Raw genomic sequence first — 13,725 nt, forward strand, 5'->3', positions numbered from 1 at the left:
TAATATGAAAATATGTTAACTTTAGCATGAAATTTCTATAAATTGTAGTATTTGAAGGCTAGTTAGGGTTGAATATATAATTAGTTTTAATTTTGGTGTTTAAATGTGAAAGATATAATAGTTTCGACTTTAGAGATTAAATTGAATAAAGTGTAAAAGTTTATGAAACTTTATAAAATGAAATTGATAGGTCATATTCATGAAAATGAGTGTGATAATACAATCGGAATTGATGAACTGAATTTAACTATTATATGGATCAAGGATTGAATCTTACGGAGGAAATTCAAGGAAAAGAGAAAATTGCATAATAATCCCTACGAATCAACTCGATAACCAAATATAATAGGTAAGTTCATAGTGTAATGGAAAATGTACTTATATATGTTGTTAATATTGTGAGTTGTATTGGAAATGTTATAAACAAATGCTAAGGCGAGTAAGGATTAAATTAAAAATGATTGAATACTGGTGAATATGATTCATATGGATTTTTGAAAGAACATAACGTATTTACAACATGTGTATTGATAACATGGAAGTGACCTAATTTGCAAGTGCTACAAATCTTGTTTAAGTGCTCGTTTAAACTTAGTAAATGATTAGGATACAATTGGCATGCCAAAAAGGTTGGGATGTGCGCTTGTATAGGTTTGTACTTCGAAGCCTCTGATTGCACAATTGTGCCTCTGTTTGGACTTCGGTGCCTCTAATTGCAAAATTGTGCCTCCGTTGCACTTTGATGCCTCTAATTTCATAATCGTGCCTCAATTTGCACTTCGGTGCCTCTGATAGAACTATAAAGCTCCCTAATGGGGCGCAATTACCTCAGTATCCGAATTAATTTATTATAGTTCATCGGACTAGTAAAATATGTGATTAATTATCAATTGACTTGTTGATATATGTGAATGCATGTGAATGATCTTTACTAGACTATTGATATTCATGGAATTACCTTGTGATTTAAACTTGTGCAAAACTCAAATGTTTCTTGTAAATTGAATGTCAAGTTGTCATCTTTATAGTACTTGTTTAAATTTCAATTACTTGATTAAGGTAAATTGGTTTATAATTTAGCTATGAACTTACTAAGCTATTATAAGGTTACCCTGTTTCATTTTATGTTTCATGTAGTTGATGTTTTCCAGAACAAGGTAGTCGGATCAAATTCAAGACTCACACTATCAAGCTTCAGTCTCAGTAGATTTTGATTCGTTTTATTTTGATTTTTTGGCATATATATAGGCTATTTTGGGTTGATGATCTAAAGTTATAAGCTTAAGTTGTAATGTGTTATAATGATTGACATGTATAAGATTGAATTTAATGATTCTTATGGTAGACATTTGATAAATGATGATAGTATGTGTAGTGATGGTTTGTTTATCCTTGAATCATGGTAGATTATGAATTGGTAATTCTTGATGAATGGTTGATTATTTGATGTATGATATAAGGTTAGTTGTTGGCTTGAGATTTATATGGTCAACATTGGTATCTTAGATGTAGGACTATTGACACAGTCTGAGTCTCTCACACAGCCCAACCGCACAGCCGTATGAATGTTTACAATGTTTTACAGTTAGGTCCACATAGTCACAGTTTCTTACACGGTCTAGCAACACAGCCGTGTGACCTTATATTACATAGCATCAGCCTAGTGTCACGGGCCAAAGTTTAAAGCCCGTGACCATGGCATATGATGCGCCATATGGAGGTCTATCAATTAGATGGGGATCATTTATCCCATGAGAACTGGCCCGATTCCAAGAACTATTAGATAAGCCTATCAGATTGAAGTCCGGTTGGATTGATAATGAAGATATGGCAACATAGGCTATTTTTAGTAAATATGATTTGTAGATTTGATTTGATATGATGTAATCTTGTAAATTCCTAAAATCAAGGGATAGGCTAATCTCGTCCGTTGATGTAATTTGATCTTGACCGTCGGTTTTGTGGGAGCTCAACTATAAATAGAGAGCCTCCCTCTCATTTGTATCTCATCCATTGTAAGTTGAATTCTTAAGAGTAATAGAATTTTTTGAGCATTTACTCAAACACTTTGTGTGCATTCTTTCTGTGGCTTTCTGTTGTTCTTTTGAAGCTTTTTTGGCACAATTGCTTCCGTTATACAAATTGGTGCCTTAGATGAATTCTAAAGGAATCTTCACTTTTGGGAGTAAAGGCTCACAAATGGTATCTGAGCTATTGGTTCGAAGGCACAGTTGGGATGTTGAAAGAAGTTGTTGATCAGAATGAGCCAATTTAGACCAGTGTGAAGGCCAGAAAAGTAAGTCGCTCGAGGGACATGCTGATAGCTTTGGAAAATCGAGTGGGTAATCTCGAGGAGTCAGTAGGGAACATGAAGGAGACGCTTGAGTTGGTCGAGGGACTCACTGATGGGTTTGACTCAATGGAAGAGCAACTCAGAAAATTTGTGTTGGATTCTCTCGGTACCAATGCAGAAAAGATGAATGGATTAGTCAATTCCATTACGAAAAAGCTGGCAGAGAGGGATGATACTCTCGAGGATATGGTGCTAGCCATAAAGAAGGAAATTGAAGAGCTTAATGGGAGCTCACGATTTATAAAGCTTCTTTGAATAATGGGATGTTGTCTTCAAGGTCGAAGCAACAAGCAATGGATGTTCCCAAATCGGAGAAGTTCAAAGGTGCAAGATCCACAAGGGATATGGCCAACGTTTTGTGGGAAATGGAGTAATACTTCCAAGCAATGGGCATCGAGGATGATGCCATTAAGGTAAAAATTGCTTCAATATATTTTACTAATGTGGCTCTCTTGTGGTGGCGTCATAGGTCCACGGATGAGAAAAGTGGTGGGAACGCAATTGGGACCTTGGAGAAGTTCCAAAGAGAGTTGAAGAAGCAAATTTACCCACAGTATGCCGAGAAGGAGGCTCTAGCTAAGTTGCATCGTCTCGTGCAACAAGGCAATGTTCGGGAGTATGTTCAAGCATTTAACGAGTTGATGCTTCAAATCTCTTACTTGAGCGAGAAAGAAGCGTTCCATTGGTTTGAGGATGGGTTAAAGCCGTGGGAAAAGCATGAGTTGTGTAGGCAAGGAATCATCGAACTTACTATAGCCATGGCCGAAGCGGAGTCCTTTGTTGAGCTTACAAAAGACAAGTTCTAGTCGTCTAGGCCCAGTGGAAAGGGCAATGGTGAGAGAAACCATGAGAAAGATGAAGAGGGACATAGCGATGATACGAAGCAAGGATCCAACAACCCAAGGGACAAGGGGAAGAAAATAAAATGCCAGAAGAAATCAATGATTTCGACTATCGAAAAGAAAGATGTGCCGAAAGAAGCAAAGCCTGTTGAGAAAAAGACATTGAGGGTCAATTCGATGGTGCTCTTTCGTAAGAACAGGGATGGTGAAGAAGGGTTGATGTTTGTGGACATCAACATTACGGGTCAGAAGCGAAGTACTCTTGTTGACACGGGAGCATTGGACTTGTTCATATCGAAAAAGGTTGCGAAGAAGCTTGGTCTGTCAATTAGGAAATCAAATAAGAAGATCAAGATAGTAAATTTCGATGAGGCCCCAACTGTGGGAGTAGTTCGAAGTGTAGAACTACAAATCGGTGAATGGAAAGGCAATGAAGAATTTGAGGTAATCCACTTAGATGATTATGATTGTGTGCTTGGTTTAAATTTCCTTACAGGATTAAGGTAGTTTTGTATCCATGGGCCGATCAAATTCATATTGTCACCGGTCTGTTATAAAAAATCATTGTGTCGGTGCATCGAGATATGAAGGTTGGGACCAAGGTGTTGTCGTCAATCCAACTAGTCGAAGATGTTTCGTATGGGAGAAACACTAACTCGATAGAACGGAATGCTATGAAAGCCCCTTTGGAAAGGTTAGTGGAGCATGAGACTTATATGAGGCCTATAAAGTTGACTCTGGAGCCGTCACCTTTGGGAAAGGTAGGTTGTGTATCAGACATCGAGGGGAAAGAAGCGATGCAAAAGTAGTCGAAACGAGTAAATGCTGCAAGTAAGGTACATTGTGAAAACTCTGATAGTGGTTTGAATCCTGACGTGTTGGCTTGACAAGGTTGTAGGGGACCTTTTAAAGTTCTTAAGCAAGGAGGTTGAAAGATTATGCGCAGTACGAAGCTAAGATGTGAGAATCAAGGGGATTCCAATAGGAGCAAGTCAAAATTGGGGCATGTTAGAGTAGAGACTTCTTGCCAACGAGATGTACCAACGAGTGCAACGGTTCAAGTTAAGAGGCGACGGAAGCCTAGAAAAAGGTTCCGAAGGAAAGGATAAACCGATCGCAAGTCAAGTCGAGATGAAGCCAAGCAACAAGAGAGTTCCAAGGTGAATCAAGTCAGTGTCATTCAGAAGTCGCCAAGGGCGTTCCGAGAATGGGTTGGGGAGAATGTCACGGGCCAAAGTTTAAAGCCCGTGACGATGGCACAGGATGCATGGAACGACGGAAATGTGCAAGTGTACATAGTCGCAACAAGTAATAAAGTGACAAGTAAATGTCGAGTTATTGTACCCACAGGGACTGTAAAAATAATTATTTATGAATGCAATTTTAAGAACACTTTGGTGAAGAAAAATATTTTGATTTGAAGAGGTAATTAAAAACTAGGATTTAAACTAAGTAAAATAAATAAAAATTCCAATGCACAATTTCAAAAGATGATTTTAATCAAGATGACATAATTGTGCTAGATTAATTACATTTCTAAACTTAGAATTATTGAACTCATGTTTATGTTGTTACGAATAAATTCACTGTAACACGGTAATTTGCTAACTTATGAACAGACTCACCTACCAAAATCCATTTATCTCTTAACTATATCTCTATGTCAATTCAACCGATTAAACAAATTTTAATAAGCAAATGTGTTAATGCACATACATACTTATGAAATCAAAATAATCTCTTGTTCATATCTCTATGTCAATTAAAACAATTAATTCAATTTTCGTAAGCACATAAAAGATTACATGAGGTAACAATGTATTTCTACCTTGAAACAGTTTAATCACAATAATCTTGCAAGTTATGCAAAGCTAATGTATCATTAGATACCGTTGCTAATTTAACCCTCAGCTACCTTAGATGATTAAACATGCATTGACTAAGTATCATGTCAATTAATTACAATTTAAATCTGTTTAAATAATTAATTCATTAGTTACCTTACAATTGTAATGCTACTTAATCAAACATCTTACGGATTCCTATAACAACACAAACACAATTTTAATAACTCAAGTAAACGAAATACAATCAACCTAACACAAATTAAATTTAAGCCATATTAATTAAATTAAATATATCAGCATCGCAAATATTCATAGGCATGTTCATAACAATAATAAAATTAAAAGGATAAGGAACAAGAATCAAATCCAGTGTTTCTCCGAGGCTTGACTAGTTTGCTCCGCTCTTCCTTCTCTACTTGTTCTAGTTGAATCGAGGCTTCCACGAAAACTTGGATGCTGCTCCAAATGGTGGTTGCCCAGTGCTCGGTTGGATCAGTTTTCTCGGTTCAGCTCAACTAGGCCCCTTTTCATAATTAATTAATAATAATTTATTTAACCCAAATTAAATTGGATTAAAATTAAAATTAATTATATTATGAATTAATACACATAATTTGGACCATCTTAGGCTGAAAAATTAGTTCACCTTGATACTCAAAAATTGCTACTCGATTTTGTGCTTTTAGTAGTATCTGCCGAGCCGTTTTTCGCCCTTTGTGCAAATCTGTCGAAAATAATCAAAATTAATAAAAATTAATTATAAAATTAATTAAAATTCAACATGTTAATAATTTAAGTAAAAAATAATTATTTTATAATAATTATATATTTTCCGATAAGAATTTTACCGAAACTACATGAATTTGAGTTTAAAAAAGGCATGAAAAAGTCTGTATATTTTCGTGTTTCCAATGCGCCCCATGGAGACCTATCGATTAGATGGGGATCATTTAGCCCATGAAAACTGGCCCGATTCTAAGAATTGTTAGAGAATCCTATCAGATTGAAGCTTGGTTGGCCCGATAATGAAGATATGGCAATATAGGCTATTTTTAGTAAATATGGGAATCATATCATGTAGATTTGATTTGATATGATGTAATCTTGTAAATCCCTAAAATCAAGGGATAGGCTAATCTCATCCGTCGATGTAATTTGATCTTGACTGTCGGTTTTGAAGGACCTGAACTATAAATAGAGAGCCTCCCCCTCATTTGTATCTCATCCATTGTAAGTTGAATTCTTACGAGTAATAGAATTCTTTGAGCATTTGCTCAAACACTTTGTGTGCTTTTTTTCCTGTGGCTTTCTGTTGTTCTTTTGAAGCTTCTTTAGCACAATTTCTTCCGCTATACAAATTGGTACCTTAGAGGAATTCTAAAGGGATCTTCACTTTTGGGAGTAAAGGCTGACTTAGGTGAGTATAGAGCAAACAGATCACCTAAGATCGCACGGATCGCGAGACGAAAGATCTAGCCCCATGACACTTGCACATGGTTGGAGTACACGGTTGTGTGGTTCAATTTCACTCGACCTTAGCTTATCAAACAGGCTAACCACAAGACCGTGTGACCCCTATTTTACATTTTTGCCACACTTTTCTGAAAATTTTCAAATTAGTCCATGATTAGTTCTAAATTATTTTTAGAGTTTTCGTAAGCTTGATTTAAGCCAGATCTTGCATGTATAACATATTTTAATTGAATGTTCGATGATTAATCAATATTTTAATAATTTTTTAACTAAAACTGCTTGTTCATATTCTGTTATTTATTGTAGCATCTCGTAACCCTAATTTGGTGACGGAGACGAATGAGGGATGTTACATGTTTTCTATGTATTATGTTTCAAAAGAAACTTAATTTTTGTTGCATGTTTATATAAAGACAGCTTGATTGTTACTTTTAATAATGAAATTGCAATATTTAGAAATCACAATCTTATCGGTAATGTATTTTAATAATCTCTATTTTATCAAACCAAAGATATATACACTACTTGAGACAGAAATATTGAATAAAAAGCTTAAAACTTCTCTCTAATGAGGCGTACCTTTAGCCATAAAACATGATTAAAAAGTTTAACATGATTAGAAGGTTTCTAAAATTACTTTGAAGTTTCGTCAAATATTCTAACGTTTTAATGAATTTTTGAAAAATAGCCATAAAACTTGTCAAAAAAGTCGATACCATAAATTGAGTAGTTTTGTGTAGTTCAAAGGTTGAGAATTAGTCGTAGGTGAATTATAAGATGAACAAAATTTGTTTTAGGCGAAAAGATTAAGTATAGACAGAGATATTCGAATTTTTAATTTTCTATGTTAAAGGTTTCGATTGCATGAGAACTTAGTTTAGGCTTATGTGTTTGATTGCTTGTGGTGAGTCCTTAGCTTAATTTTTAATGTATTGTTGTGTGAATTGCTGTGTTGAAGTTTTGGATTCGATAGGACCTTCTACGAGTAGAGAAAAAGAAAAGAAAAAGTTAGTTTGAGTTTTCGGCTTTTATCGGAAAAAGCATAATTTGTGAGTGTTTTGAATAATTACTTGTGCACATGATTCAATACGTTATTAGGAATTTAGTAGTAGCGTAAACCCCTACTTTAAATTTCAAGTGTAAGCTGTCTCATACCTATGTTTATCTTGTGATTTATGTACTTATGTGAATGTGAATATGTGAACTGAAATGAGATGATATAACATGTGATATGTGGATATGATAACTATTGTGAAATTTCAAATCTGTACATGTTATATATATGTTAAATGTTAGCGATAATATTTTGCTAAAGATGCAAATATGTAGTGATAGTGCATCGATAATCGATAAGTGATATGTGTTTGTTTCGGATATTTTGGCCTTGTAATCTTGAAACCAGTTTATATAGTTAACATGACATAGAATTGTGAGTACTCGCCTATATGTACAGTGATTTTGGGCGTTGAGGCCCTGAGACATGTTGGAGGGATAACGGAATGTGAGCTAAGCTCCATTCAACGGGACATCCAAAGGGAAATAATGAGAGTGTTAGTTTTATGCTTCTCTTTTGAGACATATTTGACTTTATGACTCTATGTGGTGTGTAACACCCCCTAATCGATACCATTGCCGGAGTCGAGCATGAGGCGTTACCTGACTTAACTTACCTGATTTAATTATATATATAATCCACCCTCTAATTCATTTTCTACTATCCTTGGTAATTTTTCAAAATCACGTCACTACTACTGTCTCAAAACTGATTCACTGCCAATTTTTACTTTTTCATGATTTCTATGCATAATTTATCACCTAGACTTTTATAACAACAAACATCTTCATACTTAGCCATTTTAATAATTATTCATCATCAAATATTTATATATCATCTTTGGTTATAATTTAAGGATATACAATCGAAATGACTAAGTCCCTATACATGCCCATAGCTCGAAACATTTATCGTCTTAAAATAACGAGTTGTGGTGGTTGATAGTGTGAATGCTCTCCGACGTCTTTAAGATCCCGACTATTCTTGATAATACTATATGAAAGAAAAAGAAATAAAAGAAGTAAGCATAAAACTTAGTAAGTTTACAAGTAAATAAATAACAACATTTAACATAAATAATGATATGCAAGTATCATGTTCTTAAGTTTCCTCTTTACTTACTCTCATTTACTTGTTTATTTACTTACCTATTTAGATAGCTTAAGATTACAACTTACTCTTCTCTTGATGAAATATTGGTTCTCACTGATATCATAACATATTCTTAACTCTTATAACTCACCTGAAGTTGCTAATCATACTTTTACTTGAACTTCCATAGAACATAATCTGTTTTTTAGCCCGTTGAGCCACAATGGAATAATAAGGATACTTGGGTCTCATATCTGATAATAACATGCGAAAGCCATGTCCCAGACATGGTCTTACATGGGATGTTTCCTGTACTGCCAATGCCATATCCTGCCCATGCCATGTCCCAAACATGGTCTTACGGGGGACCTCTCATCTCGGTGCCAACATCATGTCCCAGACATGGTCTTACATGGGACCTCTTATCTCGGTGCCAACACCATGTCCCAGACATGGTCTTACATGGGATCTCTTTACCCAAATGTCATGACATTTGTATCCAATGCACTCCTAATGTTTCAACTGGGCTTTTTAACACTGATTCTCTGTCATCTCATACTTGAGTCAACATTAAATAAATTCATGAAATAAATATATAATTGTTGGAAAATAACAACATTAATAATAATTATTAAAATATTGCATTTATTTACTGTAAACTTACCTCGGTACAAAATTTGACCAAATCTAGCAACTTAGTCCTCTATCTTTTTCTTTCCCCGGTCTAACACCGAATTTCGTTTTTCTTGATTATGGAGCTTGGAAGCTTGAAAACCCTAACTATGGCTTCCCCCTTGCTATTTTCGTTCACCATGGAGAAGATGAGCACATTTTGCCATCATTTTCCCTTTCTAATTCTTTTTATTACTAAATTACCAAATTATCCCTAACTTAAAATTTTCCTATTTCAGTTATCTCATGTTCATTTTTGTCTGCCAACTTAACCAATGGTCTAATTACCATATAAGGACCTCTAATTTAAAGTTTCATAACAATTGGACACCTCTAACATGTAGAACTCAACTTTTGCACTTTTTACAATTTAGTCCTCTTGAGTAAATTGAGTGCCCAAACGTCGAAATTTTTGAACGAAATTTTCTCAAAATCATTCCGTGAAATCATAGACCATAAAAATATAAGAAAAATAATTTTTCCTCATCGGATTTTTGGTCCCAAAACCACTGTTCTTACTAGGCTCAAAATCAGGATGTTACATGGTGTGTTGGAAATTTGTGTATCCGATGAATTATGATAGAGCTTATTTATGTTTCATAGTGCCAAATTATCTTAAAATGTATATATGTGTAATGTGATGTATGACTAAATGAGTATGTGACTATTATGCAATTTATCTATAAAGATGTTTTGAATATTGTGATATATGTTTGAATCTTAAGTGATTATATATGTAATAAGATATATGACAGAGGCTTAAAATCCCCTAATATAATATGAAGGGGTGGCATCCTTAGTAGGAATACTAAGGGATGTCGTCCACCCTACTCCTACTCTAAGTAAGAAATTTTTCTAGTTGAAATAAACTTCTATAATTCAATAAGGGTTCTACCTTCTCTTCATATAAATAGGTGGCATCGGTTGGGCTATTAACACAAAACTTTAAGAGATTGTTACTCTACCGAAAAAAAGAGAGAATTTATTTTCAATTATTAAATATATTTTTCCAAATTAATAATTCTACCAATTTCTATTAAATAAGAGAGAATTTTTGTTTCCGCCCAAAAATTTTTTTTTCTAGTTCTGTATTTTGATTCAATTGGTTCGAACTCACACTTGAAGTAGTTCATGGTACAAGAATAACGAAGAAGATCATTTGGTTGAAAGTCGGAATCAAGGATCCGCTAATCCAAAAATGCAAGTACAATTTCAGTCTAAGGTTTATTGCTTTAAAAATCACAAATCGAGTCTATTTTTAAAATTTTAATTTTTTACTGTGCAAGAAAATTGTTTTCAAATCGGATTTTTTTCAACACTTGTAGACATACTAGAAGGGATAAAACTTCTAGGGTGTAAGTAGATTTACGAGAAAAAAATACAAATAAAAAAAATGAAAACTTATAAGGCCAGACTTGGAGTAGAAGATTATACTAAAAAAGAAGGTATCGATTATGAAGCAACTTTCTCTAGTTGTCATCCTCAAGTTAATCCGCATATTACTATCCATTGCAATTACTTTCAGTTACGATATTTAACAAATGTATGTTAAAATAGCATTTTTGAACGACTATATTGAAGAGAGTATCTATATGATGCAACCTACCAAATATATAACTAAAGGAAATAAGGATAAATTTTGCAAATTGCAGAGATTCATATATAGAATTAAGCAAGCATCCTACTCGTGGAGTCAAAAATTTGATCAAGCGATAAAAATTGTTGGATTTGAGAAAAATGTAGATGAATCTTGTTTCTACAAACATTTAGGGATAAAATGTGGTCTTTCTCGTTCTATATATCGATGTCATTCTACTCATTGGGAGTGATGTATGGACATTGTCATCAGTTAAACTGTGTTAACTCAACAATTTAGCATAACGGACTTGGGTAAAACTAATTTTGTTTTAGGCATTTGAATCCCAAGTGGTCAAAAGAATAAAGTGATAGCACTATATCAAGCTTCATACATAGACAAGATATTTGACTGTTATGCAATGACTGATTCGAAGAAAGGTAACTAGCCTTCCATATCGGGATTTCATCTCTCTTTAGAGGATTGTCCAAAGACAGTGGAATAAAGAGAGAACATATGAAAGGTTCCTTATGTTTCGACAGTAGGAAGTCTCGTATATGCTATGTTCTGCACATGCCCAGATATCTATTTTATGATGGGGTTGGTGAGTCGATATCAGGAGAATCTAGAACCAAGACACTAGCAGGTAGTTAAGTATATACTCAAGTATTTACAGAGAATGATGGATTATATTCTTGTGTACTCCAGATGAGATCTTACTCCTATCTGATATACTGACACTGACTTCCAAATATGTTGAGATTCGAGGAAATCAACCTTGGGCTATATATTTGTTCTAGACAGTGGGTCCATTGTGTAGAGAAGTGTAAAGTAGAGTTGTACTATTGACTCCACTATGGAAGTCAAATATGTGGTTGCTTCTGAGGCTACCAAAGAAGCAATATGGCTTCGGAAGTTCCTCACGGATCTTGAAGCCATTCCTGGTATGAGAAAAATTATCACACTATATTGTGACAATAGTGCGATAATAACTAATACCAAGGAGACGAAAAACCACAAGAGGACGAAACATATTGATAGGAAATATCATATCATAAGAGAGGTATTGCAGACGGAATTGTGGATGTAGTCAAAATTGCATCCGATGATAACCTTGTAGACTCATTTACCAAAACTCTACTAGCTAGGAGTTTTGAAAAACACGTGGAGAGCATGAGATTGTAGAATATGACTCATCTACTTCATTAGGACATGTGGGGGACTGTTGGATATGGTGCCCAGAGTATAGTATATTCATTTGTAAACTTGTAATTTTTTCAAACAGATTGGTTGATAAAACAAATTCATTGATTACATTAATATATACTCTGTATTATTGTCCTCATATGGTTTTTTCACGTAAAGTAAAATGAAATCAAATCTTGCTCATTGGTTGTCTAATGTTTAAACTGATACTAAGAGGTATTACGTGGTCGTGTCCTAATACCGAAAGACGGTTTGTATTAGTAAACGAACCTAAACATGTCATTGGTCTAACCAAAAGTGAGCAAACCGATTGAAAGACTAATATGTCGTCTATCAAGTCAAATTAGGGAGATACTTTATCTTGAATATCGAAGTGAATGACTCTTAAAAGATAGAAACAAAATGTGACTAACTGGACTGACAGTACATTGGACAGGGCCCAAACAAAATAGATCCTGAATTCATTTATGAACTTATTCACTTATGACGTTCATAGTGCAGCATACTTAAATCCTGGGTAGATGACAGACTATGTACACGAGACTCGTATACTTTGATGCAAGTAAAAGCTTGTGTTCAAATAGATAAGGAACCGAAAGTTGATGCGTTGGATATACGACTTCTACAGTATGTAGCATCACTCACAACAGTGGAATTTATAACCCGAGACATGGGTATATGATATCCTCTTATTGACATTACATGGCTGATGAAAAGTAAAGGTGGCTATAGGTCATCCATCTTTGTGATGGATGACTAGATTACTACTTGATAGTAATTGACTTTTCATGAAAGGAATATATAATGGTTACTATTAGATAAAATAGGATCATATTGGGCGAACGAATATTATCCCAAAGAGATTAAAGATATCCTATAAGGGTAACACACTTATGATAAGGACATTGTACGAGCACTGGTACAGTTGCTGTCATAATGGTATGTCATTAGGAAAAGCCCAGTCACGATACTATAGTGGAATGACTTCATGACTAAATGGGTTTATAATTAATAAGCAAAAAGTTGAAACTTAATTATAAATCATTTGAGCCCTAATTACATGTGTCCAATCGATCCCTCTGCTAACTTATTGAAACAAAAAATGAATTGCGTGTTTGAATCAAAATAAACGGAATGAATAGAAATTGAGAAAATAAAGAAATGGAAAAAATTTGGAAATAATTATGATGTTCTCCAAAATGAAAATGAAAAAATAGAATCGTTTGGAAATTAACATGGATTTCTCAAAAATTACCTGAAAATAAATTTATATTTTTTGAATTAATTAAATTTCGAAAATGTAAATAAATCATTTGATCATAGTGAATTGTTGAATAAAATTATTAAATATATTTTCTAATTGATTCTTTTACGATAAAGTCATCATGATTTTAATGAAACTAAAATTGGGTTGAGAAAATTTTTCTAATTGGAAATATATATTGAAGTTTATTTTGGGAAATAGAAAAACTAATATCGGGCTGGATCAAATTACAAAAAAAGTTTGGGAAGCAATTGTAATTAGATCTGATATGAAAGGGGCTCGAAAGCCCCTTATATTAAAATAAGGGGGATGACAAACCCTAGTAGGAATACGTAGGGTTGTTGCT

This window comes from Gossypium hirsutum, chromosome D05, assembly GCF_007990345.1.
Source record: "Gossypium hirsutum isolate 1008001.06 chromosome D05, Gossypium_hirsutum_v2.1, whole genome shotgun sequence".
Classification (NCBI taxonomy): Eukaryota; Viridiplantae; Streptophyta; class Magnoliopsida; order Malvales; family Malvaceae; genus Gossypium; species Gossypium hirsutum.